The sequence below is a fragment of the Equus przewalskii genome, chromosome 7, assembly GCF_037783145.1.
Source record: "Equus przewalskii isolate Varuska chromosome 7, EquPr2, whole genome shotgun sequence".
Lineage (NCBI taxonomy): Eukaryota > Metazoa > Chordata > Mammalia > Perissodactyla > Equidae > Equus > Equus przewalskii.
In genome coordinates, this window is record NC_091837.1 from 8,905,971 (window position 1) to 8,925,452 (window position 19,482).

A 19,482-nucleotide genomic window follows, 5' to 3' on the forward strand; every position below is an offset into this window, starting at 1 on the left:
AAGGCACATGGGGTTCCAGGAGGGCTGCAGGATTTGGTCCTGAGAGATAGGAAAGAAGACTGTGAGATCTGGTTCTTTACTTATTTTTATCTGGAACTTTCCAAGCATTTTTAGAGGCAAGTTTCCACTCAGCAACTAATGTGGCAGAGTTTATATGTTTCTATTTCTTAAGCCCATTAAATATATGAAATAATAATGAAGCATAACAATTTATGAAGCATAATAGCAGCTAGTTCTTAACATGTATTTACTTAATCATAACAACAATCATAAGAAGTATTTTTTAAGATATTCATAACAAAAACTCAGAGAGGTTAAGTGCTTTGCCCAGAGTCACTCCGCTAAAATGTAACACTCAGAATTTGAACTCAAGTCTGACGGTCAAGACAGATGCTACACTCCCACCTGTACTGCCACACTTCTAGGCACACATGCCCTCCTCCGGCGGATTTTATTTAAGGCATCAAAAACCCACCAGTCACTTAAAACCCCTAGAGTAATATTAATAATTATGCATTTATATGCATCCCTCCCCAGGCAGGCTGTGAGTTCCTTAAGGACATCCTTCACTTTCATACTCCAGCACTGGGCCTGGCACACAGGAAGGCTGAGCACATAAGCAATGTTCAGACAAAGCTGAGTGGCTCATGGCACCCAAGACGCCAGAGAGCCTGCTTCGGCTGGAAAGTGGTCAAAGGGTTTTGCTTGCTTAACCTCCCTCACCCTCGGTTTCCGCATCTGTTAATAGGGATAATAATGATACCTGTTTCATAAGGTTGTTTTGATAACTGTGTTAGATAATGTATGTTAAATGCTTGGCAGTGCCTGGAACACGCTAAGTACTCCACAAAGGCGGGCAAATAATCTCTAACCTCCAATGCAAGATAAAAGGGAGGTGTGCCAGACCTCACCTTTAATCTACTAGATTTAAAATCTGGAAACTGATAAGATATTATTAAATTTTAAAAGGGTACAAAACAACGTGTGCTATCTATTAAAACACAATGGGGCAGATCTAGATATACTAATATAGGAAAACTTTTAAGACATATTTAAACAAAAAAAAGCAACTCCCAAGACACAAGTGTGTGTATAATTTCACGCGTATACCAGTGTATAGAAAAATACTCTGCAGGGGCCAGCCCCGTGGCTGAGTGGTTAAGTTCGCGAGTCCCGCTTCAGTGGCCCAGGGTTTCGCCAGTTCAAGTCCTGGGTGCAGACATGGCACCGCTCATCAAGCCATGCTGAAGCGGCGTCCCACATGCCACAACTAGAAGGACTCACAACTAAAAATACACAACTATGTACCGGGGGCCTTTGGAGAGAAGAAGGAAAAATAAATTCTTTAAAAAAAAGAAAAATAGTCTGCAATATACAGGGAGTGGGATGGGAGGAGTAAAGAGGTCTTTCACTTCTGTCACTATGCAGTTCTGGTACTGGAATCTTACTGTAAAAACACATTCATGTATTTTCATTAAAAGTAATAATAGTGTCGAGTTTAGTTAATGGTAATGTACCAATGTTGGTCCCTTAGTTGTGACAAATGTGTCATAATAATGTAAGATATTAACAATGAGAGAGACTGGGTGCAGAGTATACAGGAACTTTCTGTTCTATCTTTGCAACTTGCCTGTAAATCTAAACTATTCAAAAATAAAAAGGTTGTTTAAAAAAGCACTATGTATAGAACAGAACTATCTTTGCTTTTAACATGTCCACATATATATAAGTACATATTCATTATACTCTAAAATGTTAACAATGGTTCTGAGTGGTAAGATTGAAGATGATGGGGCTTGCCCAGTGGCGCAGTGGTTAAGTTCACACGTTCCGCTTCTCTGAGGCCCGGGGTTTGCCGGTTTGGATCCCGGGTGCGGACATAGCACTGCTTGGCAAACACCATGCTGTGGTAGGCGTCCCATGTATAAAGTGGAGGAGGATGGGCATGGATGTTAGCTCAGGGCCAGTCTTCCTCAGCAAAAAGAGGAGGATTGGCAGTAATTAGCTCAGAGCTAATCTTCCTCAAAAAAAAAAAAAAAAAAAAAGATTGAAGCTGATGCTTATTTCCTGGTACCTTCTAGATCGGTGGTCCTCAAAGGGTGCCGGCCAGATCAGCAGCAGCAGCATCTGGGAACTTGTTAGAAATACAAGTTCTCAGGCCCCACCCCAGAGCTATGAATCAGACCCTCCAGAGGTGGGGCCAGATGACTCTGATGCACACAAAAGTCTGAGAACACTGTTCTAGATCACAGAAACTAGTTTTGTAGTAAGTGTCACTTTTATAGTCAAAATAATAGAACAATGAAACTTGCAAAGGGGCTCAGTAAGTTGACGGATGAACAGCATTTAAGACCAGACACAGGCCTTAACACTGGGGGCGGGCACAGCCCAGTCCCAACTCAAACTGACCTGTTCTGTCCATTCTTCATCTGGCCACCCCAAGCCTCTGGGGGCCTCCGGGATACTTACAGAGACAAATCTCAAACAAGTCTGGCATGGGGGTTTTTCTGTTTTAAAATTTTTATTGTAAAAGTTTATTGGCAACAGCTTACCATCTTCATCTTCAAATGTATGGCCTCTAGTCTCAATTTTATGTTGACAGCACCAGCCAGGACACGACAACTAACAGTTTAAGAGGTAAAGACTCATCTTCACAATCAACAGAAAAAAAACAATCCTAAACCCGTATGTAGCAGCAGTTCAGATGAACAAGGTGCCATGCTGGATAACAAGCCCTGGCTTTGGAATGGCCCCTCACATCCTTCTTCGATCCAATCTGAGGTCCAGGAGTAGTGACAATCCCCAGCCGGCTTCCTCGCCTCCAGGTACACCTGCAGACTGCTTCGAAAGTGCAGGACTTTCACCCTATGTAGAAGACCCGTGAAGTATGTATTCCAGCTCCACTTTTAGAGGCACTCAAGGGGCTGCTTGTGTCTGCTGGCTGAGCTCTATGAAAGCCATGACAAAGAAAAGGACAGAAATCCAACCTTAAAAAGTTACTTTAAAAATTACTACCTCCCAGAGCCACGGAGAGGAGAAAGACTAAACTGATCAGAAGTAAGCCATTCACGACTACCTAGCTACTCAGGGCATCTGCACGGCCCAGGGAGCAGGGCCACATGATCAGGTGCTGAGCTTGCCTAAGGATCCCAAGTGACGTGCCAAGCACTTGGGACCGAAAGGGCTCAGGGCCCACTGCTGATGTATTCCTGGGCTAGGGGACAGTACATCATCAAGGTGGGAAACTGCACAGGTGTGGCATGTTGGATGGGCATGACAGCCACAACACCCAGGCTGGACAGGTAGAGATGAAAGAATGGACCGAGCTAGTCTGGTTGTAGCTGAGTCAGAGGATAAGGAGAATCAAACTGGAGTGAAGACAAACAGGAGACCATTCTCCCAGACCAAGGACCTGTGGCTGGAACACCTCTGCATGAGTTTGGGAGCAGCAGTAAGAGGAGACTGACAATAAAGGTGCCAAGGTGAATGACAATGACGGCACTTGGGAGTGACCAACTGATGCAGAGAGACCTATGCCGAGGACAACATAGAGTCCGGCTTCCTAAATTACTATGACTGTGCCTTTTGGCTGCACCCCTGCACTCCCTCACACTGCGGAGGGCACTGGAAGAGGCCACCCATGGGGTTCAGTGCACGAGTGGTCAAGGACAAAAGTACAAGCAGCACTTCTTGAGGCAAAAAGTCCCCCACCCCCTGGGTTAGTGAGGTGGCTGGAATCTAGGCGGGGGGGCCTCTCTGGAGACTCTAAGAGAATACTGCTGCTGGTGGAAGTGACCCTATATCAGGTTTAGGAAAATGGATTCTATCATAAACCATAGTGATGAAATAGTAGAAAATCATTTCTACAGTCACTGGAGGCTGCAACCCAACAAATCTTGGAGGGGATGGGAGGAGGCAGCAGCCTGACCCAGGGCAGCTGGCCAGATGTGTCAGTGTGGGCACCTCACCAACATATGGGTTCAAGAGCAGACAGGCCAGCTTCCACCGGTACAAAAACAGCAGTCTTGACCTCAAGGAGTGGAGCCTGGTGACTATGCCTCAAGCAAAGAGCCCAGAATGAAGAGAAATGAACTGAGGACACGGGCAGAGCACCCAAAAACCAAAGCCACCGAAGAGCAACGCTAAGGTCGGGACAGAGTGACTGGAAACCTGAAAACAATGGGGCTTTATCACGTGGGACTCAGGTGGGCTGCCTTCGCAGGGCCAGAGCAGATCACGTGACCAGGGCTCTCACAGTGGTACCTCTAGGGACAAAGGGCAGGCACACAGGCCGGGTCTGTGTGCCCGTGTCTGAGGTTGAAGGAATTGAGATATTCAAAAATTCTATCCTAGAAAAGCCCCATTAGGAGAACAACATAGGAAGAATCAAGAATCATGACACCCACATCCAGAAAGTGGGGCAGTGTCTGAAGCTTACAAGAGAAGAAGTGTACAATGAAACTTACAAGGCTTTTCTGAAAGAAATGGATGACGACATAAAGAGATGGAAAGACATTCCATGCACGTGGATTGGAAGAATAAACATAGTTAAAATGTCCGTTCTACCTAAAGCAATCTACAGATTCAATGCCATCCCAATCAGAATCCCAATGACATTCTTTACAGAAATTGAACAAAGAATCCTAAAATTCATATGGGGCAACAAAAGACCCCAAATTGCTAAAGCAATCCTGAGAAAAAAGAACACAGCTGGAGGCATCACAATCCCTGACTTCAAAACATACTACAAAGCTACAGTAATCAAAACAGCATGGTACTGGTACAAAAACAGATGCACAGATCAATGGAACAGAATTGAAAGCCCAGAGATAAAACCACACATCTATGGACAGCTAATCTTCGACAAAGGAGCTGAGGGCATACAATGGAGAAAAGAAAGTCTCTCCAACAAATGGTGCTGGGAAAACTGGAAAGCCACATGTAAAAGAATGAAAATTGACCATTCTTTTTCACCATTCACCAAAATAAACTCAAAATGGATCAAAGACCTAAAGCTGAGACCTGAAACCATAAGGATTCTAGAAGAAAATGTAGGCAGTACACTCTTTGACATCAGTATTAAAGGGATCTTTTCGGACACCATGTCTTCTCAGACAAGGGAAACAATAGAAAGAATAAACAAATGGGACTTTATCAGACTAAAGAGCCTCTTCAAGGCAAGGGAAAACTGGATTGAAACAAAAAATCAACCCACTAATTGGGAAAAAATATTTGCAAGTAATACATCCAACAAAGGCTTAATATCCATAATATACAAAGAACTCACACAACTCAACAACAAAAAATGAAACAACCCAATCAAAAAATGGGCAGGAGACATGAACAGACATTTCTCCAAAGAAGATATACTGATGGCCAATAGGCACATGAAAAGATGTTCATCATCACTGATCATCAGGGAAATGCAAATCAAAACTACACTAAGATATCACCTTACACCCATTAGAATGACAAAAATAACTAAAACAAATAGTAACAAATGTTGGAGAGGTTGTGGAGAAAAAGGAACCCTCATACACTGCTGGTGGGAATGAAAACTGGTGCAGCCACTATGGAAAACAGTATGGAGATTCCCCAAAAAATTAAAAATACAACTACCACATGATCCAGCTATTCCACTACTGGGTATCTATCCAGAGAGCTTGAAGTCAGCAATTCCAAAAGTCCTATGCACCCCGATGTTCATTGCAGCACTATTTACAATCGGCAAGATGTGGAAGCAACCTAAGCGCCCATCAACAGATGATTGGATAAAGAAGATGTGGTATATATATACAATGGAATACTACTCAGCCATAAAAAAAAGAACAAAATCGTCCCATTTGCAACAACATGGATGGACCTTGAGGGAATTATGTTAAGTGAAATAAGCCAGATAGAAAAGGACAATCTCTGTATGATTCCACTCATATGAGGAATTTAAACCTGTGGACAAAGAACAGATTAGTGGCTACCAGGGGAAATGGGGGGCGGGGGGGAACAAAGGGTGAAGGGGTGCACCTACAACACGACTGACAGACAATAATATACAAGTGAAATTTCACAAGATTGTAACCTATCATTAACTCAATAAAAAATTTTAAAAAAAAAGAGAAGAAGTGAATTCCAGGGGATTAAGATAAGCGCCATTCCCCAACAAACGCCTGGGGGTGTGTCCTGTTTCACTCAATCTGAATTGTAAGCCATGACAGGGTGTGGTTATGATGTACCGTGTGTACCCTGCTATATTCAGAGAAGCCCTGGGTCAGCAAGTCAAGGAATAGGGTGGATAGATAAATGCACAGAAAAGAAAAACCCGACACCCCGCTGGTCACAGTGGCATCTACAGGAAGCAGAGCAGGGTGGGAGGGCTTCTCCTTTTCCATCTATATACTTTTTTACTGATTAGATTTTAATGTGCATGGCTTCTTGCATTACAGGAGTAATTCCTTAAAACTTTTTTTTTTTTTTCCACAAAATTTAAGGCCAAAGGTAAAGGAGAACCAGGCAATGGCTATCAATGAATGGCTTTTGATACCAAGTCTCAATGCACCTCATCAGCTCTTTTTCCAAAGGGTATTTGAGAGTAAATAAGAGGCAGAGAGAAATGGCCACTCCAAAGCACTCTATATAGAAACAGGCTAAAATTTTATGGGGCCCTCTGGGCTGAGAAGCTATTAGACGCCACAGCTCCAAAGCAGCTAGGTGGCAGAGAAAGCACTCCAGAAGAGCTATTCAAGGGCCTCCAAGATCTTCCCATTTGTAAGTTTGAAAGTACTTTTGTTCTTCTCTGGGTTTAAGTTTCTGGGTCACCCAGCCTTTTTGTTAATAACCAAACGAACACATCTGCAGTAGACCAGTACCCCCTCTACTTGTCCCCCCAAATACAAGTGACCTGAAGAGCACTAACACCTCAGGTCCTCAAGCTGAAAGCTCTCGGCTGTTTAATTGCACCTTGCCAGCACTCTGTCTCCATGAAGCAACTTTAATGAGCATCCCAAATAGGAAAAGAGGTACCATGCATCATTACACAACAAAATAATTACTATGGCCCTCTACTCCCCCACCCCCCCGTGCCAGGTAACTGTGCGTGTGTATACGTGTGTGTGTGTGCACGTGTGTGTGTTGGGGGGGAGGGTGTTGACAGGAGGCTACAAAATGTTAAGAAGGCAAGCTCTATGTCCCCACAAGGCCAGTGTTTCTTTGGACATAATCAAGAATCTTCCTTTGTTGAGGCCTAATGTCTATTCTCATCCTGTTCCAGCATCTCCTCAGAGGAAAAACAAAGCTCGACTGCCAGAGAATGTTCCAAGCAATTGTTGATAAGAGATAACGGCAGAGGAAGCCCTCTGGTTAATGTTTAGACACGGCAGAGGTAACGTTAACTCCTTAATAGTTATGGTGCCCACCAGAAGACTCCATTTGCTCCACAAACCTGCGGCTCACCAGGAATGCTGGTGCTTCATTCAGGTTCAGGAATGCTCTTTTTAAAAACGCAGAATAACACCTAAAACTCTTTTTAATTACCATACTGCACAGACGAAGTGATTCATTTTTGAACTACAATGTGCAATCCCCCAGTTTTTATAAGTAGATTCCAAAAATTTCTAGAGAAATTAAGGAGAAGAAAGGGAAGATCATGGTCGAGTCGGGGTATAACTGAGAAGAAGGCATTTGTTCACAAGTTTAGATGATATTTTTAAAACCACAAGCTATTAAAATATAGCTTTGTCGTAAGAGGGAAGTCTACATTCTAAAATATCAGATGATGTACTTTGGAAGATCTGGCCACTATTTGAGGTGGAACACACACACACCCCCACAACACTTCACTTTAATAAACCTTGACAATCTTTGTTTCCATGTAATTAGAAGCTTTGCTTTCTTTCTTTAAAGCAGAAGGAGGGACAGGAAGGGGGCATGGGGAAGAAGTGAGAAGGAACGGTGCATCTCAGAGAGGACATGCACTGAAGATTTACTGCTGGTAAAGAGAAGGCAGCAGAGCTCCTGCTAAGCAGAAAGACATTTGGTGACTTCCATGAGGGTTCCTCAGGGGAGCCATCACAGCCAGTGACACTCAAGACAAGGATTTAAGAAAATATGTCAGCCCTGCACAGGCTTTCAGGGTTCCAGCTGCAGAACCTCACTTCTGTTTGCTCTTGCCTCTCAGCTGGAGTTACTGCAGGGCACAGCAGCCTGGTGACAGATTATGAGCACACTCACACAATGATGACCCAGTGTTGCTGTGTGGCTACTATATGCTCACGCTGCCCGAGATCCTGTACATGCCAATAAGGACCTGGTCATCTACAAAATAGACATTTTGCATTCACTCCACAGGTAGCGGGAACCAGGAAAAGCGAGGTCCCCTCGACTCATGTGGATCACTGATCAAAGATCAAATAGGCAACTGGTTACAGTCTTACTCAACAATGTGAAGATTTTTTTTTTTTTAATTCAAACCAGGAGAGACCTTTGAGATGAGGCCCATTTTACAGTTGAGGAAACCAAGCCAGGAGAAGGGACAGGCCTCTTCTGACTAAGATACACATTCCACCGCCTACTGCCCCACAAAGACCTCCCTATTTTTTGCTTTCACCCTTGATTTCAAATACTTAGGCACTAAGTGATGAGCATGTGTGTGGCTGAACGGTCCTCTCCATGCTCGAGCAGAGTCAGGTGATCATCTGAGCCTCAGCTACAGCTACCACCCACCACATCTGTACCTTCCACAGCCTTCGTTCCAAGATGTCCCTACACCTGGCTAACGACCTGCACTGTCCTTACCATGGTTCTCCCAGGCTGTCCACAGTGAGGCATCACTGAGCTCGGGTGTCCCCATCACTCTGCCTTCTCTGACCAGAGGAACCTCACCCGCATTTTGCTATTCGACCAAGCTTAGCTGTTCCTCGATCACACATTCTCTTTACATGTCCAGCCCAGTGGAACTGGGTAGAAAGAGTCCCTCTGATTCTAGAACGAAAATGTGCTAGGACCTAGATTCCAAAGCACACTGTGGGCTCCATGAGGGCAGGGATTTTTGTCTTTTCCACTGCAGCATCCACAGTGCCTAATACAATGCCTGGCATAGACAGATGGATCGGGTTCCCTAACACAGTAGTAGCCTCCCTGATTGTTTCCCCCTTTGTCAATTCCCACGTCAAAACATCAATGCTGGCCTAAGGGTAGAATTTGTGCTGTGCTAATAACAACTTGCACTAATAATCCCAGGGTTTCCCTGATGCCAACTGCTACACAATGTCAGTCTTCTTTAGGTTACACAAGTACTCACAAAGTAATGTCTTCACCTACTGGGCTGATTCTGGCTTCCTTTAAGGACAGGGAAGGAAGGTTACAAAGAGCAATTGGATCAGCTCCAGTTTATGCAGGCCAAGTTTCTCTAATTCACAAGGGTCCACAACAAAAGGTCCTTCCAGGTATGAACATCAGTGCAAGATTTATCCAACCACTCAACAGTCCAAGACTGGCAGACAGCTCCAATGGTGGTCAACCTGCTGAAGAAAGAATCAAAGTGGCATTCTGGCAAAAATAAATAAAATTTCCTACTTTCCAGAACACCCTAAAATGTTGCACTGTGAAACGATTACTGCTTTTCCTCCAGGGTGGTGCGGTCTTCACAAGACGCTCACTTTGCATACACATCAAAGCATGGATAAAGGACCTGTGATGAGGTCCCTGGCTGCCTCTTACACCCCACCCAAGCTTCTGGTCCTCCCACCTCTGTTCCCCTCACCCTTGCCTGCTTTCTGGGTTCATCACTGAGAAGCCAGTAATCTCCATTCAAGTAAGACCTATGACAAAGACGCAGCCATGCCACGTGCCTTCCCCATCAGCATGGTAGGAGTCCGAAGCTGTTGCCACAGGAATGGGTATGAATTTGTACTGAGCTAAGCCCCCTCCATTTCTTGTTCTGACCAAAAGCTCTCACTGTGCGGTTCAGGTGCTCTATGATCAAAGAGCAAGAGGTAGCTCTCCTCAGAAGAGCAAATCCATTCTTGGACTCAGCAACAGCTGACTCATAAATAACACACCAGTGTCCCACGGAACATCTACAACGGTGTGTCCCGTTATGTGACCAGGGTATAATCTGCAGGATGACCTGCTCGGTAGTTAAGACAAGCGTTACCGTAATTCCCACTTGACAGATGAGCAACCGGAGGCTTGAGGCCACTAAGGGGCTTGCCCCAAATCCAATGAGAAAGTGATATAACTGGGGCTTGAAGCCAGACCTTCTGACTCCTAAGGAGGCACACACACCGAAAGGGTAGCACTTTCCTCTGGGAGCCTCTCCTTGTACTTCAGAATATAGTAGGGGCTATAAACAGACCTGCCCAATTAACCACTAACTGCTCCTCCTGCAGACTCCTGGCCAGGAAACCACTCTCTAGGGCCTCCACGCACCACTGCTCCCATCAGCCAAGCTGTACATGTTTCTACATCTGTTTATGCCAACTCTACCTAATCTAAGTATGTAACTAAACTAAATCTTAAACAATGCAAAAAATAGAGTTTTACCCTAAGAAAACTAAGTCAAATACTTTGGAAAGAGAGATTAAATGAAGGCAAACAACTTAAAAAAAAAAAGACTGAGAACTAAGTGCAACTTTTGAAGACCAGATGCAAAAAAAACCCCCAAATTCTAGAAGGATCCTGACAGCTTTACAAATAACTATAAGTTTTTGCCTTGCTTAAAAGAAACCCCCTAGAACTGTTAAGTTTTAAGTGATATATTCAAGGAGAAAGCTAACGTAAGACTCTAAGGGGCGCAAATCAGTGGGCCCATTCACAAAAGCCTGGGCATGAACGTCCACTTACAGGCTTCAGATAAAACATCATTTTAAACTCTTATCCTTCTTGAAATCATTCTCTGCCTCAATTTAACTGATCTTTTTCAACTACCCAACCACCCACAGGTCCCACCAGGATCAGATAACAAGGTGTGAAAATACAAAAAGGCACATGCTCAATTGTCATGTGCCAACTGATTTCAATCCCTTAGCCAGTGACATGTAGAAAATTATAGCTTCTCAAACTGAGACAGTGCTTAAAATAATTTAATTCTCATTATAACAGGAAATGTCCCTCCATGGAAAGTCATCAGTAGCAATCAACCTCAACTCAATAATTAACCCTGAAGAGTTTCTAGAGCAATGGTTCTTAACTAAGGGCAATTTTGTCATCTCCCCTCCCCACCGCCCATTCAACCAAGGGACATTTGGCAATGTCTAGAGACACTTCTAGTTGTTATCACTGGGGCAGGGGAGTGGCTACTGGCTTCTAGTGGGGAGGGGCCCGGGATGCTGATCAACATCCTCCAATGCACAGGACAGCCCCCCACAACAAAGAATCACCCAGCTCCAAAGGTAAATTAGCGCCGAGGTGGAGAAATCACTTTGGAAAAAGGAGTTTCAAGACTTACAGACACTGCTACATCATCATAAAAGTCGGCCTTTGAACAAACAAAAGGAAGAACTGATTTCTTCCCTCTTGATTCAAAGTTACTCAAAGGCCACTGGCTTCCTGGTATTCTTAACAAAACTCCAAATCTCTCAGTAAGAACTTTCTAGGATCACAATTTTTGCTTATGTAGTGAAACAGCACAACAGTCTTTGGTCAGTTTTCTTTTTTTCTTTTTTTTCTTTACATTCCATGATACCTTCAATTATCTCATGGATGGTCATAAAAATGAACAAAAAAATCTGTCCAAAGCCTAATTTTTAAAGACCATAAGAAGAGCTGGAAAAGTAAAATTGGTTTGGTTTGTTGTGATAGTAGGATTGTGGGAGAAGCCTTTCCTTTTATTTTGCTTCCCATTAGCATTATAGTGTCTGCACATCTATGCAATATAATTATTTTAAACGTTAAATACTAAGGGAGAACTTGAATGGATCCCGAGTTTCTTAAACCCAACTATAAAAGACATTTCTGAGATAATTAGAGAAATTTAAATGATTCAAGTTGATAGGTGTGATGATGGCACAGTGATTAGGAGCATGTCCTCAGTCTTAGCAGAGAGTTGTATGCTGGAGTCTTGGGGGTAAAATGTCATGATATTGGCAACTTTCAAATGGTCAGGCAAAACAGAAATACACACACACTGAGTATGTGTTAAAGTACAAATTGAGCAATTGTTAACATTCTGCCACACGTTGAACTTCTCATTCAATTTTCCTATGGGCTTAAAAACTTCAAAATGAAAGAGTTGGGCAAAAATTAAATACAGACCAAGACAGTGGGTAGGTAGACACCAACAACTCACAATTGTCACTGGAACACAGATCTAGACTATACAAAATAAGGTCTCTAAATAGAATCAAACTGGAGATGGTGGTCTTAGCACCATTATTAAAAGGCTGTGTAGCTGCCTCCTACAGCTACAGCAAAACAAAACAGGTGGGACACCAGCATAAAAGGCATAGTCAGCAGGTCCAGTACACAACTCACACCATGGACCTCTTGGCACCCTGGAGGCCACAGGAGACCACTGCAAAGTCAGGTCACTATTCTGAACACACACACACACACACACACACACACACACACACACACACACAGAAACCTATCTCAGCCCAAGTCCCTTAAGCAGGGAAGCCACAGGCTGGAACTAAAATATGATTGCCATTCAAGAAAGGAAGAGCTTATCCATTCCGTGAAGGGAAAGAATCAAGGAAGAATCAGATAAGCTTGTAGACCTTGTCCATTTCCTGTTTACAACAGTGAAAGAAAGTGCTTCTTCTGCTCTGAAAGACTTCACACACACACAGTCACATCAACTTGTTTTGGAGAGAATACAAATCAAATCAAAGCAAAGAAAAAGAAGAGCTCATAGGAAAGCCAGTCCAAGTGCAACACGCTGTGGTTCACCTTAACTTTGCAAAACTTACTCATTTTACATATAAGAAGTCAAAATAGTCCAGGCTTCTGGGATCCTTTGAGCAGATTTCCAAGTGAGAATTAAAGCCTTTTTATGAAACGATCAGAGGATAAGCTGACTTTGCCAACCAATCCCAATGAAATTTCCCCCCAAAACACAAGTTCATACTGATATTTCAAGAAATGTGACATGTTTTATTCACTTAAACAACAAAAAAACACAAACAATACTGTTCAAACTAGATATTTTTCAAACCTGTTTGTTTAAAACCCACCAGAAGTTCCACTCAGCTGGCTAACTCACACTCTGTAAGGCAGCCCCCTTCCTGGACAAAAACCTACAGCCTCTGAACAAAATGGGCCCATGCCTGCTGCAGCCACAAGGTCACATGGCCAGAAGGCAAAAGGAGGGACAAGATGAAGGAAGGGCAATTGGGCTGAACTCCAGGAAATGTGAGGGAGCAAGTCATTCAAACACAAGGGGGCCGCCAAAGCAAGCTCCATGCCCCAGGTGGTCCTCTAGCCATTGCAACCTCCTGAGTTCCCCCTTGAACGTATAATAAAGAAGCAAGATCCCATGGGCTGTTTCCAACTTGAGAGAAAGACAGACAGATCTGGATCTAAAAGTGGTCAAAACAGAATAAAAAGGGAACCTCAAAATACTGTCACATTCATGAAAAATCTGAGCACCTACTATGTGCTGCATATACATGTGCTCAGGTTTCAAATATTAAAGACAAGTCAATGGACAGATAGGTGATACAGCAAGTATAGTAAAATGCTAATGGTAGAATATAGGTGAATGGGTATATGGGTGTTCACCGTAAAATTCTTTCACTTTTCCTGTCTGAAATAATAAAATATTGGAGAGAAGTGCTTCTGAAAAAGATGGGGGAAATCTGATTTGTAGTTAAAAAAAGGAAAAAATCCTCCCAGTCTTGCCCTCAAGGAGCCTACAGACAATTCAGCGTGCGTGGACAAAGGCCTCATGGGGTCGTGTGGGGAAAGGCAGTCTAGAGAGACACTAGGTTTTTAGCTTGAATAACAGACAGGAACCCAAGAGAAACAGATTTGGGAGAGAAGAGAAATCCAGTTTTACACACGTTGGATTTGGTTGGGATGCCTGCAAGATGCCGAGGTGGACTTTCGACTGGTGAGCACCTCAGACCCCACTGATCACCAACCCTGATGTGGGGAAGATCTTGGGAGGGAACTCAACACCCAAGAAGCTGGCTCAATTGAGAGGGCTGCTTTGTCTGTGTAGCTATTTGTCTGTAAGACTTAGAAAGAAAATGGAATGTGGCTAGGATTTTACTCATGGAAGTATGCGTGGCACAGGGTTTCAGGGATCTATGTACTGAACAACTAAGAAAGGCAGGGAAAGATCAGCCACGGGTCTGTGATTTTTAGAGAGACTGTGAGAATATTCAGGCTGGGGTGGTGGAGACCCTGGCATTCAGCCATATTCTTCGGGCCCTACTCACCCGCCTCAGGCAAGCCTCTCACACCCCCTGGGGAAGGGACAGATCAGGTTTCTTTCTAGAGTCAGGGGCAGGAATGACCAAAGGCAGCCCACAGACCCCTTGCCTACTTTTCTGGTTTGTCGCCCCACCTGGTTCACAGGTGTGTTCCAAAGCCTGACTCGCCCACCAGAGGACGCTGCTTTCAAAAGCTCAGGAGTATCACTTGGGAACAAACATGACCACCCTAAGAAAGGGACAAAAATCAGCTGCTCTTAACAGAAGCAGTTTCTCTTCTATGGAAAAATCTGCAAGAGCATCTAAGAAAACTCCAGCCACTTACAGCATTGCTGCCCTACCGCGGACCCTCCAGATGCCAGAGTGGAGCCCTCCAGATGCCGCGTGCCCTCTGCGGCACACGTTTCACCTCTCTAAACAAACAAGGGGTGTCTTTGTTTAAATTAAAAAAAAAAAAAAAAGAACCTGTCTCACAGGCTACGATTACATCAGCAGAGCGCTCTCATTCTCTGCATCAATCCCGGCTGCCCGGGCGGCTTTGAAGAGCCCCAGCGCGCGGCGCCCTTTGATCTTGCGGTTCCCGCCCCGGGCAGAGCAGATACCATCTCGGCGCCCACGCTGCGATCCACCATGCACTTGGATGGCCCAGCCAGCGCCAGCTCCGTCCCCACCAGCTCGGGCTCGACCAGGACCCCCCAGACCTGGCTGCCAGTGCTGGGGCACTCAAGTGCCCCAAGTACACACTGACTGGCTTACGGAGAGGGGGGAGGGGGGCTGTCCCTTTGGAAGGGACATCACTAATTTAACATTAACCTCTTGTGGGAATAGCATTGGGATTATGTGTTTTTTAAAAGAATTTTCATCTTTCAGAGATACTGAAATACTTGCAGAAAAAAATGATATGGCTGGCTTTGTTTCAAAAGAACACGGGGGTGGGGGTACAGATGAAACCAGAGGGGCCAGGAGTTGACAACTCTGGGGTGGCAGTGACAGTGGAGGTACATTGTGTACATGACACTGTTCTACCTACTGTGAATACATGTAACATTTTCTACAATAAGAACTTGAAAAAGAAACTAACCTCTAACCCTTTGCTATTTTTAAAGGTTATTCCTCACAGATGTTTAAAAGGAAAAAGCAGTTTGACACTGGATGGGGTGAGGGGAGCTCACATCTGACTTTCCTACTGTGTCCCCAGAGCAGTCATCGGAGCTACCAGGACAGCATGGGGCCCACAGGGCCAGTTTCTCCAGTGTAATCCCAGCAAGGGGAAAGGCATCAAGCGCCACCCCTACTGAGGGCTCTCCACCTATTTGGGGATCTCAGACCTCTTTAAGAGATAAATGAATACTACAGAGTCCATCTCTCCAGAAAACTCCCACAAACACAGCAGAACCTAGAGGAAACACCAAACCCACCCTCAAAATCCATTACTTTCAAAAGTTGGATTAGAAATGGCCCCTGGAGTAAGCACTCCAGGTTGCTTCATTTAGACAACGCCTTTCCTCGAAGAGCGACAGCATTTGACACCCAGCACCACCAGGTGGGGCATCATAGGGCATGGCACATCCCTGGGCTGCCTCAGAAGGCCCATTTTGCTCCCTTACTGGCCCTATGGGCTTGTGTAAGTCATCAAACTTCTCTAAGCCTGTCCCATTTTATAAACGGAAAGCTATTAATCACGACCCTGTGTCATCACCACCTCTTCTACTACAAACTTAAGTGGGGAGTAAGAAACAGAAAAAAATGGCAAGAAGGAAAAGGTATTTGGGGGATGCAAACATGATTACACTCGCAGCTGTAGCTGAACAACCACGCACAGATCAGGCACGTTAAGAGTTAATGGGGAAAGAGACATGGTCCAGGACTGTTAGGGGTGTTCAAGGCCAGAATTTCATACACACAGGCCAGAAGGCAGAGGAAAGGACTGTGGGGGGGGGGGGGTGGGCAGGGAGGGAATAAATCCTTTCCATACAGGGGGGTCCACCTTTGGGACGTCAAACTAAAAATTCCAGTGGAGACCATCAACCTACCTGAATCCCTCAGAGTCGAGGGCACAACCACGACCTACGGAAAAGGTCAAGGAAACAAAATATGTTATCCTAATAGCTAAAAAGAAGAGAAATATTTTTAAGAGAAGAGCACAATTATAACAGTGTAAGTAGATATCCAAGAAATGAGTTAAGAGGAGAATTTATAAGAACACTGAAATAAAAGCCTAAAAAGAAAAGGGCAACTAACTGGGGAGTCAAATAGCAAAGAGAGCAGATTAAAAGAGCATGTATTTATTACTTTCATCTTGAAGGAGTTTAGGTCAAAAATCCCCACTATAGACCAGTTCCCAGTAAAATCATCCATATAAAAATATATGTATACAAACTCCCTGATTCACTCAAGAACTCCTGATTTAAAAGTATATTAATTCTAGCATAGCACAGACCCTATAAAAAATCTTTGCTAATTATTTTATTTTGGAAACTCATTTAACAATTCTTTTGCTCCTATTAACAGCACAATAATAGGATTTCAGTCCCAGATCCTTACACAGCATCCACCGAGGCCTATGGAGTGCTGGTGGGATACAAAGCAGTTCAGAAGGTATGTCTCTGACCTCAGTAGGCTTACAATCTAGTGAGGAACAGACACACCTACAAATTAAACAACAAAAAATAACATGTTATGAAGTGTCTAATGAGTGACCAGACCAGGTTGTTTCAAGCTCAGAGGCAGCAGAGAAGACTGGATGCTACAACGGTCCAGGAGACCTTCCTGGAGGCAGCAGCCCTGAAAGATGGGCAGAATGTGGGCAAAGCTGCAAACAAAGGCCAAAGCCTGTTCGGAGGAGCTACTTGACTGGAGGTGCCGGGTTCTGCAGAAGAATAACAAAATTGCAAAGACAGACTGGGAGCAAAATGCCAAGGCTTTAGAATATTAGGGTAAGACAGGGTTTAGACTCCATCCTATAAAGAGTAAAAAAGCTCTTAAAGATTTGTGAAGAGGAGCGTGACATCTGGCAGCCGAGCAGCAGAATGGGAGAGCGGGTGGGGCCCTAAATGAAACACACACTGGAGAGTGGGGGGCTTCCTGCTGAAAAAGAAATGACTGCCCCTCATTGAACTAGAGTGAACTATGTGCTCAGGCTACCAGTTGTGGGTGTTTCTTTTTTTTAAACAAAGGAGTGAAGATCAAAAGAAACTGTTTGCAAATGAGAGCCCTCCTACTCCTCTGACTTGTCATTTCTATTCCTTTCATCTACCCTCCTGTTTGAAATTCAGGTAAAAAGGAGAGGCATGTGGCCAGTGGACTGCTGGCCTGGCCCTGGGTCTGGCCCCATGTGCAACTGCGGGCAAATCACTCAAGCTTTCCCAGCTCCCCCCTCCCCGCAGCTGAAGAAGGTCAAGGATGGGCTCTTGAGTCCCTAGAAGTGACTGCCAAATCTGGACCAGGCTGGGAAAATAGCAAAACCTACAGCTAAGGGGTCCCAGAGATGCAGACTACCCATTGATCCCCACCACCAAGACCTTCAGCTGTGAGAAAGCCAGAGCTACAGAGCCCTGCAACCATCTTCTCTCCTTTCTAAGGAGAAAGAAAAAAGCATTTATGTTATAAAGACAACACAGAGAGTTAGAAAAGTTCCTCTTCCGAAACCACAAGGCAAAAAGCATTTATGTTTATTCAAATATAACTGATCAGCAAGAGTCAACTGATGAACAGAACTGTCAGAATGAAGAGAGTTCAATGTTCCCCTTCTTTTCCTAATAACATTTCTGACCAGGTTTGGGGCACAGAACTAAATTTCATCCTCCATCACTTACTGCAACTTATACCTACTAAGAGTAAAGGGTCTGAAACCAGCTTGACTGGGTGTGTATTTCCATACTTGGATCAGTTGGTAGTTAGACCTTGGATAAGTTATTTCAGTTCGTCAAGCCTCAGTTTCCTTATCTATAAAATGGGGACAAGGGCATTTACCAGCATAGGGCTGTTATGAGGAAAAAATAAGATCATTCCTGTTGGGTGCTTAACGTAATGCCTGGTACAAGTCAGCGATAAATATTACCCATGTGATATTTTAAATCTGTGGCCCTCACCTCTTGGCTAAGAGAGACAGGAAGTCGTGCAACAAGATGTACGAAATCCGTATGATAAGGGCATTTCCCAGGCAAGGAGGGACTGCAAACCTCAGTTCAGAAAGAACTTGTATGGCCTCATCTGTGGGGAGAAACAGGTTGGCATTCTTCTCCAGAATATAACAGCTGCCTCTCCTCCCATCTCGCCCCGACCCCTCCTTGGCTGCAAATACTCAAGGATTAAGAAAGACATTCAAGCTTTGTTCCGTCTCATTTCTGCTCTGGCATTCTTCTCTTTGGCCCCTTTTTCCTAAATGCCATTTCTGCTCAGCAGCAGGCCCCACATTAGAGAAGTGGCTGGCACTTTCTCAAGGTGCCCCCAACCTTTATTTCCAACTGGTCCTTACTTTACCAATGGTAACTGAGGTTAAGAGAAGTGAGAGCATTGTGCTGGGTCTCAGCAAATCCCAAGCGTCAGAACCCAGAACTTCCTTCCAACTCCGAGCCCAGTGGTCTTCTGGGCTGCAATGCTCTGATCTGAATCAGAGATGGGCTCCGCGGCACTTTCCTACTCCAGCACGGGGCAAGAAGCAGGGCTGGGCGCTTTAGGACCAAGTAGAAACACTTCAGCTTCACACATTCCCCCACATGCCACCCCACTGAAGCAGCCCCAGGGAGCAGTGCAGTCAAAGGGATTTCTGCCGCCAGGCTTGGCGGCTGCATTCTAACTCTTTCTCTTGTTGAGAAATACTCCTTTCGTGGAGACTTTAAACACAAACACACATACACACATAGAGAAAGCCAGCTGCGACCGGGCTGGAAGCTGTGAAATGTGTGAGGAGAACCAATCAGCCCGGTGGGTCACAATGAAGGCTGGGGGTTTAGTCTCACAGCAAATTCTCTGCAAGAGAAGCGCATTCAAGGCCCACTCCAGGTTTGATTCTTCACCAGGTTTTACCCTTCACCGCTTCTTCCAACACTTCAAAGGAAGTATTTTTGTACAGCCCAGGGAGGAGTGTAAACTGGCCAGCTGCTTCCAA

The 19,482-nt window shown here is 44.5% G+C and overlaps 1 protein-coding gene across 2 annotated transcripts in view; it reads right to left on the reverse strand.

The window, feature by feature from the left end:
- Positions 1 to 19,482, reverse strand: part of ZNRF3 (zinc and ring finger 3) — a 150,659-nt gene that overhangs the window by 103,270 nt on the left and 27,907 nt on the right. Inside the window, exon 1 of one of the 2 annotated variants that reach the window (XM_070628628.1) lies at positions 14,698 to 14,836. The exons of the other annotated variant lie outside the window; for it this stretch is intronic. The gene's annotated coding sequence lies outside the window, so the exon portion shown is untranslated. Of the gene's footprint in view, positions 1 to 14,697; positions 14,837 to 19,482 lie in introns of those variants that run through there. 2 annotated transcript variants of the gene reach the window in all.